General features: G+C 51.9%; 1 protein-coding gene across 2 annotated transcripts in view; it reads right to left on the bottom strand.

Annotated features, from left to right (window-relative positions):
• The window catches only part of ncanb (neurocan b), a 400,023-nt gene that overhangs the window by 101,283 nt on the left and 280,932 nt on the right, over positions 1 to 17,808 (bottom strand). The gene's annotated exons all lie outside the window — the stretch shown is intronic.

The following is a 17,808-nucleotide window of genomic DNA, read 5'->3' as shown; positions in this document are numbered from 1 at the left end:
ACATCAGTGTCGGAGAGGAAAGTGGGTGAGTAATATCAGTGTTGGAGAGGAGGGTGGGTGTGTATTATCAGTGTCGGAGAGAAGGGTGGGTGTGGTACATCAGTGTCGGAGAGAAGGATGGGTGTGGTACATCAGTTTCGGAGAGGAGGGTGGGTGTGCTATATCAGTGTCTGAAAGGACAATGGGTGTGTTATATCAGTGTCGGAGAGGAGGGTGGGTGTGGTACATCAGTGTCGGACAGGAGGGTGGGTTCGAAATATCAGTTTCGGAGAGGAGAGTGGGTGTGGTATATTAGTGTCGGAGAGGAGGGTGGGTGTGGTATATCAGTGTCGGAGAGGAGGTTGGGTGTGGTATATCAGTGTCGGAGAGGAGGGTTTCTGTGGCATATCTGTGTCGGAGAGGAGGGTGGGTGTGGTATATCTGTGTCGGAGAGGAGAGTGTGTGTGGTATATCAGTGTCGGAGAAGAGGTTGGGTGTGGTATATCAGTGTCGGAGAGGAGGTTGGGTGTGGTATATCAGTGTCGGAGAGGAGGGTGGGTGTGGTACATCAGTGTCGGAGAGGAGGGTGGGTGTGGTACATCAGTGTCGAAGAGAAGAGTGGGTGTGGTACATCAGTGTCGGAGAGGAGAGTGGGTGTGGGATATCACTGTCGGAGAGGAGGGTAGGTGTGTCATATCAGAGTTGGAGAGGAGAGTGGGTGTGGTATATCAGTCTCGGAGAGGAGGGTGGGTGTGTAATATCAGTGTTGGAGAGGAGGGTGGGTGTGGAACATCAGTTTCGGAGAGGAGAGTGGCTGTGATATATCAGTGTTGGAGAGGAGAGTGGGTGTGGTATATCAGTGTCGGAGGGGCGAGTGAGTGTGGTATATCCATGTCGGAAAGGAGAGTGGGTGTGGTATATCAGTGTCGGAGAGGAGGGTGGGTATGGTATATCAGTGTTGGAGAGAAGAGTGGGTGTGGTATATCAGTGTCGGAGAGGAGGTTGGGTGTGGTATATCAGTGTCGGAGAGGAGGGTTTGTGTGGCATATCAGTGTCGGAGAGGAGGGTGGGTATGTAATATCAGTGTCGGAGAGGCCAGTGGGTGTGGGATATCACTGTCGGAGAGGTGGGTGGTTGTGGAATATCAGTGTCGGAGAGGAGAGTGGGTGTGGTATATCAGTGTCGGAGAGGAGGGTTTGAATGGCATATCAGTGTCGGAGAGGAGGGTGGGTCTGTATTATCAGTGTCTGAGAGGAGGGTGGGTGTGGTACATCAGTGTCGGAGAGGAGGGTGGGTGAGTAATATCAGTGTTGGAGAGGAGAGTGGGTGTGGTATATCAGTGTCGGAGAGGAGGGTGGGTGTGTATTATCAGTGTCGGAGAGAAGGGTGGGTGTGGTACATCAGTGTCGGAGAGAAGGATGGGTGTGGTACATCAGTGTCGGAGAGGAGGGTGGGTGTGGTACATCAGTGTCGGACAGGAGGGTGCGTTCGAAATATCAGTGTCGGAGAGGAGGGTGGGTGTGGTATATCAGTGTCGGAGAGGAGAGTGTGTGTGGTATATCAGTGTCGGAGAAGAGGTTGGGTGTGGTATATCAGTGTCGGAGAGGAGGTTGGGTGTGGTATATCAGTGTCGGAGAGGGGGGTAGGTGTGTCATATCAGAGTTGGAGAGGAGAGTGGGTGTGGTATATCAGTGTCGGAGAGGAGGTTGGGTGTGTAATATCAGTGTTGGAGAGGAGGGTGGGTGTGGTACATCAGTTTCGGAGAGGAGAGTGGCTGTGATATATCAGTGTTGGAGAGGAGAGTGGGTGTGGTATATCAGTGTCGGAGAGGCGAGTGAGTGTGGTATATCCATGTCGGAGAGGGGAGTGGGTGTGGGATATCACTGTCAGAGAGGAGGGTGAGTATCATATCAGTATCGGAGAGGACAGTGGGTGTGGTATATCAGTGTCGGAGAGCAGGGTGGGCGTGGTATATCAGTGTCGGAGAGGAGGGTTTGTGTGGCATATCAGTGTCGGAGAGGAGGGTGGGTGTGTATTATCAGTGTCGGAGAGAAGGGTGGGTGTGGTACATCAGTGTCGGAGAGGAGGGTGGGTGTGCTATATCAGTGTCGGAGAGGACGATGGGTGTGTTATATCAGTGTCGGAGAGGAGGGTGGGTGTGGTACATCAGTGTCGGACAGGAGGGTGGGTTCGTAATATCAGTTTCGGAGAGGAGAGTGGGTGTGGTATATTAGTGTCGGAGAGGAGGGTGGGTGTGGTATATCAGTGTCGGAGAGGAGGGTTTGTGTGGCATATCTGTGTCGGAGAGGAGGGTGGGTGTGTATTATCAGTGTCGGAGAGAAGGATGGGTGTGGTATATCAGTGTCGGAGAGGAGGCTGGGTGTGGTACATCAGTGTCGGAGAGGAGGGTGGGTGTGGTACATCAGTGTCAAAGAGAAGAGTGGGTGTTGTACATCAGTGTTGGAGAGGAGAGTGGGTGTGGGATAACACTGTCGGAGGGGAGGGTAGGTGTGTCATATCAGTGTTGGAGAGGAGAGCGGGTGTGGTATATCAGTGTCGGAGAGGAGGGTGGGTGTGTAATATCAATGTCGGAGAGGAGGGTGGGTGTGTAATATCAGTGTCGGAGAGGAGGGTGGGTGTGGTACATCAGTTTCGGAGAGGTGAGTGGGTGTGAAATTTCAGTGTTGGAGAGGACAGTGGGTGTGGTATATCAGTGTCGGAGAGGAGGTTGGGTGTGGTATATCAGTGTCGGAGAGGAGGGTTTGTGTGACATATCTGTGTCGGAGAAGAGGGTGGGTGTGTATTATCAGTGTCGGAGAGAAGGGAGGGTGTGGTATATCAGTGTCGGAGAGGAGGGTGGGTGTGGTACATCAGTGTCGGAGAGAAGGGTGGCTGTGGTACATTAGTGTCGGAGAGGAGGGTGGGTGTGCTATAACAGTGTCGGAAAGGACAATGGGTGTGTTATATCAGGGTCGGAGAGTAGGGTGGGTGTGGTACATCAGTGTCGGACAGGAGGGTGGGTTCGTAATATCAGTTTCGGAGAGGAGAGTGGGTGTGGTATATTAGTGTCGGAGAGGAGGGTGGGTGTGGTATATCAGTGTCGGAGAGCAGAGTGTGTGTGGTATATCAGTGTCGGAGAGGAGGGAGGGTGTGGTACATCAGTGTCGAAGGGAAGAGTGGGTGTGGTACATCAGTGCTGGGGAGGAGAGTGGGTGTGTAATATCAGTGTCAGAGAGGAGAGTGGGTTGGCATATCAGTGTCGGAGAGGAGGGTGGGGGTGGTATATCAGTGTTGCAGAGGAGAATGTGTGTGGTATATCAGTGTCGGAGAGGAGGGTGGGTGAGGTATATCAGTGTCGGAAAGGAGAGTGGGTGTGGTATATCAGTGTCGGAGAGGTGGGTGGTTGTGGAATATCAGTGTCGGAGAGGTGGGTGGGTGTGTAATATCAGTGTCGGACAGCAGGGTGGGTGTGGTACATCAGTTTCGGAGAGGAGAGTGGGTGTGGTATATCACTGTTGGAGAGGACAGTGGGTGTGGTATATCAGTGTCGGAGAGGCGAGTGGGTGTGGGATATCACTGTCGGAGAGGAGGGTGGGTGTCTCATATCAGTGTCGTAGAGGACAGTGGGTTTGGTATATCAGTATCGGAGAGCAGGGTGGGTGTGGTATATCAGTGTCGGAGAGGAAACTGGGTATGTAATATCAGCGTCGGAGAGGAGAGTGGGTGTGGTATATCAGTGTCGGAGAGGAGGGTGCGTGAGGTATATCAGTGTCGGAGAGGTGTGTGGGTGTGGTATATCGGTGTCGGAAAGGAGGGTGGGTGTGGTAAAACAGTGTCGAAGCGAAGAGTGGGTGTGGTATATCAGTGTCGGAGAGGAGAGTGGGTGTGGGATATCACTGTCGGAGAGCAGGGTAGGTGTGTCATATCAGTGTTAGAGAGGAGAGCGGGTGTGGTATATCAGTGTCGGAGAGGATGGTGGGTGTATAATATCAGTGTCGGAGAGGAGGGTGGGTGTGGTACATCAGTTTCGGAGAGGCGAGTGGGTGTGGTATATCACTGTCGGAGAGGAGGGTGGGTGTCTCATATCAGTGTCGGAGAGGACAGTAGGTGTGGTATATCAGTGTCGGAGAGCAGGGTGGGTGTGGTATATCAGTGTCGGAGAAGAAAGTGGGTATGTAATATCAGCGTCGGAGAGGAGAGTGGGTGTGGTATATCAGTGTCGGAGAGGAGGGTGGGTATGGTATATCAGTGTCGGACAAGAGGGTGGGTGTGGTACATCACTGTTGCAGAGGAGTGTGGGAGTAATACATCAAAATTGGTAAAGGTGCTGAGGAAGAGGATTTCTTGGAATGTATGCGGGATGGTTTTTTGAACCAACATGTCGAGGAACCGACTAGAGAGCAGGCTATTCTGGACTGGGTTTTGAGCAATGAGGAAGGGTTAATTAGCGATCTTGTCGTGAGAGGCCCCTTGGGTAAGAGTGACCATAATATGGTGGAATTCTTCATTAACATGGAGAGTGACGTAGTTAATTCAGAAACAAAGGTTCTGAACTTAAAGAGGGGTAACTTTGAAGGTATGAGACATGAATTAGCTAAGATAGACTGGCAAATGACACTTCAAGGATTGACGGTGGATATGCAATGGCAGGCATTTAAAGGTTGCATGGATGAACTACAACAATTGTTCATCCCAGTTTGGCAAAAGAATAAATCAAGGAAGGTAGTGCACCCGTGGCTGACAAGAGAAATTAGGGATAGTATCAATTCCAAAGAAGCAGCATACAAATTAGCCAGAGAAAGTGGCTCACCTGAGGACTGGGAGAAATTCAGAGTTCAGCAGAGGAGGACAAAGGGCTTAATTAGGAAGGGGAAAAAAGATTATGAGAGAAAACTGGCAGAGAACATAAAAACGGACTGTAAAAGCTTTTATAGATATGTAAAAAGGAAAAGACTGATAAAGACAAATGTAGGTCCCCTGCAAACAGAAACAGGTGAATTGATTATGGGGAGCAAGGACATGGCAGACCAATTGAATAATTACTTTGGTTCTGTCTTCACTAAGGAGGACATAAATAATCTTCCAGAAATAGTAAGGGACAGAGGGTCCAGTGAGATGGAGGAACTGAGCGAAATACATGTTAGTAGGGAAGTGGTGTTAGGTAAATTGAAGGGATTGAAGGCAGATAAATCCCCAGGGCCAGATGGTCTGCATCCCAGAGTGCTTAAGGAAGTGGCCCAAGAAATAGTGGATGCATTAGTGATAATTTTTCAAAACTCGTTAGATTCTGGACTAGTTCCTGAGGATTGGAGGGTGGCTAATGTAACCCCACTTTTTAAAAAAGGAGGGAGAGAGAAACCGGGGAATTATAGGCCGGTTAGCCTAACGTCGGTGGTGGGGAAACTGCTGGAGTCAGTTATCAAGGATGTGATAACAGCACATTTGGAAAGCGGTGAAATGATCGGACAAAGTCAGCATGGATTTGTGAAAGGAAAATCATGTCTGACGAATCTCATAGAATTTTTTGAGGATGTAACTAGTAGAGTGGATAGGGGAGAACCAGTGGATGTGGTATATTTGGATTTTCAAAAGGCTTTTGACAAGGTCCCACACAGGAGATTAGTGTGCAAACTTAAAGCACATGGTATTGGGGGTAAGGTATTGGTGTGGGTGGAGAATTGGTTAGCAGACAGGAAGCAAAGAGTGGGAATAAACGGGACCTTTTCAGAATGGCAGGCGGTGACTAGTGGGGTACCGCAAGGCTCAGTGCTGGGACCCCAGTTGTTTACAATATATATTAATGACTTGGATGAGGGAATTAAATGCAGCATCTCCAAGTTTGCGGATGACACGAAGCTGGGTGGCAGTGTTAGCAGTGAGGAGGATGCTAAGAGGATGCAGGGTGACTTGGATAGGTTGGGTGAGTGGGCAAACTCATGGCAGATGCAATTTAATGTGGATAAATGTGAAGTTATCCACTTTGGTGGCAAAAATAGGAAAACAGATTATTATCTGAATGGTGGCCGATTAGGAAAAGGGGAGGTGCAACGAGACCTGGGTGTCATTATACACCAGTCATTGAAAGTGGGCATGCAGGTACAGCAGGCGGTGAAAAAGGCGAACGGTATGCTGGCATTTATAGCGAGAGGATTCGAGTACAGGAGCAGGGAGGTACTACTGCAGTTGTACAAGGCCTTGGTGAGACCACACCTGGAGTATTGTGTGCAGTTTTGGTCCCCTAATCTGAGGAAAGACATCCTTGCCATAGAGGGAGTACAAAGAAGGTTCACCAGATTGATTCCTGGGATGGCAGGTCTTTCATATGAAGAAAGACTGGATGAACTGGGCTTGTACTCGTTGGAATTTAGAAGATTGAGGGGGGATCTGATTGAAACGTATAAGATCCTAAAGGGATTGGACAGGCTAGATGCGGGAAGATTGTTCCCGATGTTGGGGAGGTCTAGAACGAGGGGTCACAGTTTGAGGATAGAGGGGAAGCCTTTTAGGACCGAGGTTAGGAAAAACTTCTTCACACAGAGAGTGGTGAATCTGTGGAATTCTCTGCCACAGCAAACTGTTGAGGCCAGTTCATTAGCTATGTTTAAAAGGAAGTTAGATATGGCCCTTGTGGCTACAGGGGTCACGGGGTATGGAGGGAAGGCTGGGTTCTGAGTTGGATGATCAGCCATGATCATAATAAATGGCGGTGCAGGCTCGAAGGGCCGAATGGCCTACTCCTGCACCTATTTTCTATGTTTCTATGTTTCTATGTTTCTATCAGTGTCGGAGAGGACGGTGGGTGTGTAATATCAGTGTCGGAGAGGACGGTGGGTGTGGTATATCTGTGTCGGAGAGGAGGGTGGGTGTGGTACATCAGTGTCGGGGAGGAGAGTGGGTGTGTAAAATCAGTGTCGGAGAGGAGAGTGTGTTGGCATATCAGTGTCGGAGAGGAGGGTTTGTGTGGTATATCAGTGTCGGAGAGGAGGGTGGGTGAGGTATATCAGTGTCGGAAAGGAGAGTGGGTGTGCTATATATCAGTGTCGGAGAGGTGGGTGGTTGTGGAATATCAGTGTCGGAGAGCAGGGTGGGTGTGGTATATCAGTGTCGGAGAGGAAACTGGGTATGTAATATCAGCGTCGGAGAGGAGAGTGGGTGTGGTATATCAGTGTCGGAGAGGAGGGTGCGTGAGGTATATCAGTGTCGGAGAGGTGGGTGGGTGTGGTATATCGGTGTCGGAAAGGAGGGTGGGTGTGGTAAAACAGTGTCGAAGCGAAGAGTGGGTGTGGTATATCAGTGTCGGTGAGGAAAGTGGGTATTTAATATCAGCGTCGGAGAGGAGAGTGGGTGTGGTATATCAGTGTCGGAGAGGAGAGTGGGTGTGGGATATCACTGTCGGAGAGCAGGGTAGGTGTGTCATATCAGTGTTAGAGAGGAGAGCGGGTGTGGTATATCAGTGTCGGAGAGGATGGTGGGTGTATAATATCAGTGTCGGAGAGGAGGGTGGGTGTGGTACATCAGTTTCGGAGAGGCGAGTGGGTGTGGTATATCACTGTCGGAGAGGAGGGTGGGTGTCTCATATCAGTGTCGGAGAGGACAGTAGGTGTGGTATATCAGTGTCGGAGAGCAGGGTGGGTGTGGTATATCAGTGTCGGAGAAGAAAGTGGGTATGTAATATCAGCGTCGGAGAGGAGAGTGGGTGTGGTATATCAGTGTCGGAGAGGAGGGTGGGTATGGTATATCAGTGTCGGACAAGAGGGTGGGTGTGGTACATCACTGTTGCAGAGGAGTGTGGGAGTAATACATCAGTGTCGGAGAGGAGGGTGGGTGTGTAATATCAGTGTCGGAGAGGACGGTGGGTGTGGTATATCTGTGTCGGAGAGGAGGGTGGGTGTGGTACATCAGTGTCGGGGAGGAGAGTGGGTGTGTAAAATCAGTGTCGGAGAGGAGAGTGTGTTGGCATATCAGTGTCGGAGAGGAGGTTGGATGTGGTATATCAGTGTCGGAGAGGAGGGTTTGTGTGGCATATCAGTGTCGGAGAGGAGGGTGGGTGTGTAATATCAGTGTCGGAGAGGCCAGTGGGTATGGGATATAACTGTCGGAGAGGTGGGTGGTTGTGGAATATCAGTGTCGGAGAAGAGGGTGGCTGTGGTATATCAGTGTCGGAGAGGAGGGTGGGTGTGTAATATCAGTGTCGGAGAGGAGGGTGGGTGTGGTGCATCAGTTTCGGAGAGGAGAGTGGGTGTGGTATATCAGTGTTGGAGAGGACAGTGGTGTGGTATATCAGAGTCGGACAGGCGAGTGGGTGTGGGATATCACTGTCGGAGAGGAGCGTGGGTGTCTCATATCAGTGTCGTTGAGGACAGTGGGTGTGGTATATCAGTGTCGGAGAGCACGGTGGGTGTGGTATATCAGTGTCGGAGAGGAATGTGGGTATGTAATATCAGCGTCGGAGAGGAGAGTGGGTGTGGTATATCACTGTCGGAGAGGAGGGTGGGTGAGGTATATCAGTGTCGGAGAGGTGGGTGGGTATGGTATATCAGTGTCGGAAAGGAGGGTGGGTGTGGTAAAACAGTGTCGAAGCGACGAGTGGGTGTGTTACATCAGTGTCGAAGAGAAGAGTGGGGGTGGTACATCAGTGTCGGAGAGGAGAGTGGGTGTGGGATATCACTGTCGGAGAGGAGGGTAGGTGTGTCATATCAGTGTTGGAGAGGAGAGCGGGTGTGGTATATCAGTGTCGGAGAGGAGGGTGGGTGTGGTACATCAGTGTCGGGGAGGAGAGTGGGTGTGTAATATCAGTGTCGGAGAGGAGAGTGGGTTGGCATATCAGTGTCGGAGAGGAGGGTGCGTGTGGTATATCAGTGTCGGAGAGTAGGGTTTGTGTGGTATATCAGTGTCGGAAAGGAGAGTGGGTGTGTTATATCAATGTCGGAGAGGAGGGTGGGTGAGGTATATCAGTGTCGGAAAGGAGAGTGGGTGTGGTATATCAGTGTCAGAGAGGTGGGTGGTTGTGGAATATCAGTGTCGGAGAGGAGAGTGGGTGTGGTATATCAGTGTCGGAGAAGAGGGTGGCTGTGGTATATCAGTGTCGAAGAGGAGGGTGGGTGTGTAATATCAGTGTCGGAGAGGAGGGTGGGTGTGGTACATCAGTTTCGGAGAGGAGAGTGGGTGTGGTATATCAGTGTTGGAGAGGACAGTGGGTGTGGTATATCAGAGTCGGAGAGGCGAGTGGGTGTGGGATATCACTGTCGGAGAGGAGGGTGGGTGTCTCATATCAGTGTCGTAGAGGACAGTGGGTGTGGTATATCAGTGTCGGAGAGCAGGGTGGGTGTGGTATATCAGTGTCGGAGAGGAAAGTGGGTATGTAATATCAGCGTCGGAGAGGAGAGTGGGTGTGGTATATCACTGTCGGAGAGGAGGGTGGGTGAGGTATATCAGTGTCGGAGAGGTGGGTGGGTATGGTATATCAGTGTCGGAGAGGAGGGTGGGTGTGGTATATCACTGTCGGAGAGGAGGGTGGGTGAGGTATATCAGTGTCGGAGAGGTGGGTGGGTATGGTATATCAGTGTCGGAAAGGAGGGTGGGTGTGGTAAAACAGTGTCAAAGCGACGAGTGGGTGTGTTACATCACTGTCGAAGAGAAGAGTGGGTGTGGTACATCAGTGTCGGAGAGGAGAGTGGGTGTGGGATATCACTATCGGAGAGCAGGGTAGGTGTGTCATATCAGTGTTAGAGAGGAGAGCGGGTGTGGTATAAGAGTGTCGGAGAGGATGGTGGGTGTGTAATATCAGTGTCGGAGAGGAGGGTGGGTGTGGTGCATCAGTTTCGGAGAGGAGAGTAGGTGTGGTATATCAGTGTCGGAGAGGACAGTGGGTGTGGTATATCAGTGTCGGAGAGGCGAGTGGGTGTGGTATATCACTGTCGGAGAGGAGGGTGGGTGTCTCATATCAGTGTCGGAGAGGACAGTGGGTGTGGTATATCAGTGTCGGAGAGCAGGGTGGGTGTGTTATATCAGTGTCGGAGAAGAAAGCGGGTATGTAATATCAGCGTCGGAGAGGAGAGTGGGTGTGGTATATCAGTGTCGCAGAGGAGGGTGGGTGAGGTATATCAGTGTCGGAGAGGAGGGTGGGTATGGTATATCAGTGTCGGACAGGAGGGTGGGTGTGGTACATCACTGTTGCAGAGGAGTGTGGGAGTAATACATCAGTGTCGGAGAGGAGGGTGGGTGTGTAATATCAGTGTCGGAGAGGACGGTGGGTGTGGTATATCAGTGTCGGAGAGGAGGGTGGGTGTGGTACATCAGTGTCAGGGAGGAGAGTGGGTGTGTAATATCAGTGTCGGAGAGGAGAGTGGGTTGGCATATCAGTGTCGGAGAGGAGGGTGGGTGTGGTAAAACAGTGTCGAAGCGACGAGTGGGTGTGTTACATCAGTGTCGAAGAGAAGAGTGGGTGTGGTACATCAGTGTCGGAGAGGAGAGTGGGTGTGGGATATCACTATCGGAGAGCAGGGTAGGTGTGTCATATCAGTGTTAGAGAGGAGAGCGGGTGTGGTATAAGAGTGTCGGAGAGGATGGTGGGTGTGTAATATCAGTGTCGGAGAGGAGGGTGGGTGTGGTGCATCAGTTTCGGAGAGGAGAGTAGGTGTGGTATATCAGTGTCGGAGAGGACAGTGGGTGTGGTATATCAGTGTCGGAGAGCAGGGTGGGTGTGGTATATCAGTGTCGGAGAAGAAAGTGGGTATGTAATATCAGCGTCGGAGAGGGGAGTGGGTGTGGGATATCACTGTCAGAGAGGAGGGTGAGTATCATATCAGTATCGGAGAGGACAGTGGGTGTGGTATATCAGTGTCGGAGAGCAGCGTGGGCGTGGTATATCAGTGTCGGAGAGGAGGGTTTGTGTGGCATATCAGTGTCGGAGAGGAGGGTGGGTGTTTATTATCAGTGTCGGAGAGAAGCGTGGGTGTGGTATATCAGTGTCGGAGAGGAGGGTGGGTGTGGTATATCAGTGTCGGAGAGGAGGGTTTGTGTGGCATATCTGTGTCGGAGAGGAGGGTGGGTGTGTATTATCAGTGTCGGAGAGAAGGATGGGTGTGGTATATCAGTGTCGGAGAGGAGGCTGGGTGTGGTACATCAGTGTCGGAGAGGAGGGTGGGTGTGGTACATCAGTGTCAAAGAGAAGAGTGGGTGTTGTACATCAGTGTTGGAGAGGAGAGTGGGTGTGGGATAACACTGTCGGAGGGGAGGGTAGGTGTGTCATATCAGTGTTGGAGAGGAGAGCGGGTGTGGTATATCAGTGTCGGAGAGGAGGGTGGGTGTGTAATATCAATGTCGGAGAGGAGGGTGGGTGTGTAATATCAGTGTCGGAGAGGAGGGTGGGTGTGGTACATCAGTTTCGGAGAGGTGAGTGGGTGTGAAATATCAGTGTTGGAGAGGACAGTGGGTGTGGTATATCAGTGTCGGAGAGGAGGTTGGGTGTGGTATATCAGTGTCGGAGAGGAGGGTTTGTGTGACATATCTGTGTCGGAGAGGAGGGTGGGTGTGTATTATCAGTGTCGGAGAGAAGGGAGGGTGTGGTATATCAGTGTCGGAGAGGAGGGTGGGTGTGGTACATCAGTGTCGGAGAGAAGGGTGGGTGTGGTACATTAGTGTCGGAGAGGAGGGTGGGTGTGCTATATCAGTGTCGGAAAGGACAATGGGTGTGTTATATCAGGGTCGGAGAGTAGGGTGGGTGTGGTACATCAGTGTCGGACAGGAGGGTGGGTTCGTAAAATCAGTTTCGGAGAGGAGAGTGGGTGTGGTATATTAGTGTCGGAGAGGAGGGTGGGTGTGGTATATCAGTGTCGGAGAGCAGAGTGTGTGTGGTATATCAGTGTCGGAGAGGAGGGAGGGTGTGGTACATCAGTGTCGGAGAGCAGGGTGGGTGTGGTACATCAGTGTCGAAGGGAAGAGTGGGTGTGGTACATCAGTGCTGGGGAGGAGAGTGGGTGTGTAATATCAGTGTCAGAGAGGAGAGTGGGTTGGCATATCAGTGTCGGAGAGGAGGGTGGGGGTGGTATATCAGTGTTGCAGAGGAGAATGTGTGTGGTATATCAGTGTCGGAGAGTAGGGTTTGGTGCTATATCAGTGTCGGAAAGGAGAGTGGGTGTGGTATATCAGTGTCGGAGAGGAGGGTGGGTGAGGTATATCAGTGTCGGAAAGGAGAGTGGGTGTGGTATATCAGTGTCGGAGAGGTGGGTGGTTGTGGAATATCAGTGTCGGAGAGGTGGGTGGTTGTGGAATGTCAGTGTCGGAGAGGAGGGTGGGTGTGTAATATCAGTGTCGGACAGCAGGGTGGGTGTGGTACATCAGTTTCGGAGAGGAGAGTGGGTGTGGTATATCACTGTTGGAGAGGACAGTGGGTGTGGTATATCAGTGTCGGAGAGGCGAGTGGGTGTGGGATATCACTGTCGGAGAGGAGGGTGGGTGTCTCATATCAGTGTCGTAGAGGACAGTGGGTTTGGTATATCAGTGTCGGAGAGCAGGGTGGGTGTGGTATATCAGTGTCGGAGAGGAAACTGGGTATGTAATATCAGCGTCGGAGAGGAGAGTGGGTGTGGTATATCAGTGTCGGAGAGGAGGGTGCGTGAGGTATATCAGTGTCGGAGAGGTGGGTGGGTGTGGTATATCGGTGTCGGAAAGGAGGGTGGGTGTGGTAAAACAGTGTCGAAGCGAAGAGTGGGTGTGGTATATCAGTGTCGGTGAGGAAAGTGGGTATTTAATATCAGCGTCGGAGAGGAGAGTGGGTGTGGTATATCAGTGTCGGAGAGGAGAGTGGGTGTGGGATATCACTGTAGGAGAGCAGGGTAGGTGTGTCATATCAGTGTTAGAGAGGAGAGCGGGTGTGGTATATCAGTGTCGGAGAGGATGGTGGGTGTATAATATCAGTGTCGGAGAGGAGGGTGGGAGTGGTACATCAGTTTCGGAGAGGCGAGTGGGTGTGGTATATCACTGTCGGAGAGGAGGGTGGGTGTCTCATATCAGTGTCGGAGAGGACAGTAGGTGTGGTATATCAGTGTCGGAGAGCAGGGTGGGTGTGGTATATCAGTGTCGGAGATGAAAGTGGGTATGTAATATCAGCGTCGGAGAGGAGAGTGGGTGTGGTATATCAGTGTCGGAGAGGAGGGTGGGTATGGTATATCAGTGTCGGACAAGAGGGTGGGTATGGTACATCACTGTTGCAGAGGAGTGTGGGAGTAATACATCAGTGTCGGTGAGGAGGGTGGGTGTGTAATATCAGTGTCGGAGAGGACGGTGGGTGTGGTATATCTGTGTCGGAGAGGAGGGTGGGTGTGGTACATCAGTGTCGGGGAGGAGAGTGGGTGTGTAAAATCAGTGTCGGAGAGGAGAGTGTGTTGGCATATCAGTGTCGGAGAGGAGGGTTTGTGTGGTATATCAGTGTCGGAGAGGAGGGTGGGTGAGGTATATCAGTGTCGGAAAGGAGAGTGGGTGTGCTATATATCAGTGTCAGAGAGGTGGGTGGTTGTGGAATATCAGTGTCGGAGAGGAGAGTGGGTGTGGTATATCAGTGTCGGAGAGGAGGGTGGGTGAGCTATATCAGTGTCGGAAAGGAGAGTGGGTGTGGTATATCAGTGTCGGAGAGGAGGGTTTGTGTGGCATATCAGTGTCGGAGAGGAGGGTGGGTGTGTAATATCAGTGTCGGAGAGGCCAGTGGGTATGGGATATCACTGTCGGAGAGGTGGGTGGTTGTGGAATATCAGTGTCGGAGAAGAGGGTGGCTGTGGTATATCAGTGTCGGAGAGGAGGGTGGGTGTGTAATATCAGTGTCGGAGAGGACAGTGGGTGTGGTATATCAGAGTCGGACAGGCGAGTGGGTGTGGGATATCACTGTCGGAGAGGAGTGTGGGTGTCTCATATCAGTGTCGTTGAGGACAGTGGGTGTGGTATATCAGTGTCGGAGAGCACGGTGGGTGTGGTATATCAGTGTCGGAGAGGAATGTGGGTATGTAATATCAGCGTCGGAGAGGAGAGTGGGTGTGGTATATCACTGTCGGAGAGGAGGGTGGGTGAGGTATATCAGTGTCGGAGAGGTGGGTGGGTATGGTATATCAGTGTCGGAAAGGAGGGTGGGTGTGGTAAAACAGTGTCGAAGCGACAAGTGGGTGTGTTACATCAGTGTCGAAGAGAAGAGTGGGGGTGGTACATCAGTGTCGGAGAGGAGAGTGGGTGTGGGATATCACTGTCGGAGAGGAGGGTAGGTGTGTCATATCAGTGTTGGAGAGGAGAGCGGGTGTGGTATATCAGTGTCGGAGAGGAGGGTGGGTGTGGTACATCAGTGTCGGGGAGGAGAGTGGGTGTGTAATATCAGTGTCGGAGAGGAGAGTGGGTTGGCATATCAGTGTCGGAGAGGAGGGTGCGTGTGGTATATCAGTGTCGGAGAGGTGGGTGGGTATGGTATATCAGTGTCGGAAAGGAGGGTGGGTGTGGTAAAACAGTGTCGAAGCGACGAGTGGGTGTGTTACATCAGTGTCGAAGAGAAGAGTGGGGGTGGTACATCAGTGTCGGAGAGGAGAGTGGGTGTGGGATATCACTGTCGGAGAGGAGGGTAGGTGTGTCATATCAGTGTTGGAGAGGAGAGCGGGTGTGGTATATCAGTGTCGGAGAGGAGGGTGGGTGTGGTACATCAGTGTCGGGGAGGAGAGTGGGTGTGTAATATCAGTGTCGGAGAGGAGAGTGGGTGTGGTATATCAGTGTCGGAGAGGAGGGTGCGTGTGGTATATCAGTGTCGGAGAGTAGGGTTTGTGTGGTATATCAGTGTCGGAAAGGAGAGTGGGTGTGTTATATCAATGTCGGAGAGGAGGGTGGGTGAGGTATATCAGTGTCGGAAAGGAGAGTGGGTGTGGTATATCAGTGTCAGAGAGGTGGGTGGTTGTGGAATATCAGTGTCGGAGAGGAGAGTGGGTGTGGTATATCAGTGTCGGAGAAGAGGGTGGCTGTGGTATATCAGTGTCGAAGAGGAGGGTGGGTGTGTAATATCAGTGTCGGAGAGGAGGGTGGGTGTGGTACATCAGTTTCGGAGAGGAGAGTGGGTGTGGTATATCAGTGTTGGAGAGGACAGTGGGTGTGGTATATCAGAGTCGGAGAGGCGAGTGGGTGTGGGATATCACTGTCGGAGAGGAGGGTGGGTGTCTCATATCAGTGTCGTAGAGGACAGTGGGTGTGGTATATCAGTGTCGGAGAGCAGGGTGGGTGTGGTATATCAGTGTCGGAGAGGAAAGTGGGTATGTAATATCAGCGTCGGAGAGGAGAGTGGGTGTGGTATATCACTGTCGGAGAGGAGGGTGGGTGAGGTATATCAGTGTCGGAGAGGTGGGTGGGTATGGTATATCAGTGTCGGAGAGGAGGGTGGGTGTGGTATATCACTGTCGGAGAGGAGGGTGGGTGAGGTATATCAGTGTCGGAGAGGTGGGTGGGTATGGTATATCAGTGTCGGAAAGGAGGGTGGGTGTGGTAAAACAGTGTCAAAGCGACGAGTGGGTGTGTTACATCACTGTCGAAGAGAAGAGTGGGTGTGGTACATCAGTGTCGGAGAGGAGAGTGGGTGTGGGATATCACTATCGGAGAGCAGGGTAGGTGTGTCATATCAGTGTTAGAGAGGAGAGCGGGTGTGGTATAAGAGTGTCGGAGAGGATGGTGGGTGTGTAATATCAGTGTCGGAGAGGAGGGTGGGTGTGGTGCATCAGTTTCGGAGAGGAGAGTAGGTGTGGTATATCAGTGTCGGAGAGGACAGTGGGTGTGGTATATCAGTGTCGGAGAGGCGAGTGGGTGTGGTATATCACTGTCGGAGAGGAGGGTGGGTGTCTCATATCAGTGTCGGAGAGGACAGTGGGTGTGGTATATCAGTGTCGGAGAGCAGGGTGGGTGTGTTATATCAGTGTCGGAGAAGAAAGCGGGTATGTAATATCAGCGTCGGAGAGGAGAGTGGGTGTGGTATATCAGTGTCGCAGAGGAGGGTGGGTGAGGTATATCAGTGTCGGAGAGGAGGGTGGGTATGGTATATCAGTGTCGGACAGGAGGGTGGGTGTGGTACATCACTGTTGCAGAGGAGTGTGGGAGTAATACATCAGTGTCGGAGAGGAGGGTGGGTGTGTAATATCAGTGTCGGAGAGGACGGTGGGTGTGGTATATCAGTGTCGGAGAGGAGGGTGGGTGTGGTAGATCAGTGTCAGGGAGGAGAGTGGGTGTGTAATATCAGTGTCGGAGAGGAGAGTGGGTTGGCATATCAGTGTCGGAGAGGAGGGTGGGTGTGGTAAAACAGTGTCGAAGCGACGAGTGGGTGTGTTACATCAGTGTCGAAGAGAAGAGTGGGTGTGGTACATCAGTGTCGGAGAGGAGAGTGGGTGTGGGATATCACTATCGGAGAGCAGGGTAGGTGTGTCATATCAGTGTTAGAGAGGAGAGCGGGTGTGGTATAAGAGTGTCGGAGAGGATGGTGGGTGTGTAATATCAGTGTCGGAGAGGAGGGTGGGTGTGGTGCATCAGTTTCGGAGAGGAGAGTAGGTGTGGTATATCAGTGTCGGAGAGGACAGTGGGTGTGGTATATCAGTGTCGGAGAGCAGGGTGGGTGTGGTATATCAGTGTCGGAGAAGAAAGTGGGTAAGTAATATCAGCGTCGGAGAGGGGAGTGGGTGTGGGATATCACTGTCAGAGAGGAGGGTGAGTATCATATCAGTATCGGAGAGGACAGTGGGTGTGGTATATCAGTGTCGGAGAGCAGCGTGGGCGTGGTATATCAGTGTCGGAGAGGAGGGTTTGTGTGGCATATCAGTGTCGGAGAGGAGGGTGGGTGTGTATTATCAGTGTCGGAGAGAAGCGTGGGTGTGGTATATCAGTGTCGGAGAGGAGGGTGGGTGTGGTATATCAGTGTCGGAGAGGAGGGTTTGTGTGGCATATCTGTGTCGGAGAGGAGGGTGGGTGTGTATTATCAGTGTCGGAGAGAAGGATGGGTGTGGTATATCAGTGTCGGAGAGGAGGCTGGGTGTGGTACATCAGTGTCGGAGAGGAGGGTGGGTGTGGTACATCAGTGTCAAAGAGAAGAGTGGGTGTTGTACATCAGTGTTGGAGAGGAGAGTGGGTGTGGGATAACACTGTCGGAGGGGAGGGTAGGTGTGTCATATCAGTGTTGGAGAGGAGAGCGGGTGTGGTATATCAGTGTCGGAGAGGAGGGTGGGTGTGTAATATCAATGTCGGAGAGGAGGGTGGGTGTGTAATATCAGTGTCGGAGAGGAGGGTGGGTGTGGTACATCAGTTTCGGAGAGGTGAGTGGGTGTGAAATATCAGTGTTGGAGAGGACAGTGGGTGTGGTATATCAGTGTCGGAGAGGAGGTTGGGTGTGGTATATCAGTGTCGGAGAGGAGGGTTTGTGTGACATATCTGTGTCGGAGAGGAGGGTGGGTGTGTATTATCAGTGTCGGAGAGAAGGGAGGGTGTGGTATATCAGTGTCGGAGAGGAGGGTGGGTGTGGTACATCAGTGTCGGAGAGAAGGGTGGGTGTGGTACATTAGTGTCGGAGAGGAGGGTGGGTGTGCTATATCAGTGTCGGAAAGGACAATGGGTGTGTTATATCAGGGTCGGAGAGTAGGGTGGGTGTGGTACATCAGTGTCGGACAGGAGGGTGGGTTCGTAAAATCAGTTTCGGAGAGGAGAGTGGGTGTGGTATATTAGTGTCGGAGAGGAGGGTGGGTGTGGTATATCAGTGTCGGAGAGCAGAGTGTGTGTGGTATATCAGTGTCGGAGAGGAGGGAGGGTGTGGTACATCAGTGTCGGAGAGCAGGGTGG

The sequence above is a fragment of the Mobula hypostoma genome, chromosome 24 (assembly GCF_963921235.1).
Source record: "Mobula hypostoma chromosome 24, sMobHyp1.1, whole genome shotgun sequence".
Lineage (NCBI taxonomy): Eukaryota > Metazoa > Chordata > Chondrichthyes > Myliobatiformes > Myliobatidae > Mobula > Mobula hypostoma.
Note: the sequence above shows the minus strand (reverse complement) of the source record. Positions and strands in the feature narration are given on the sequence as shown.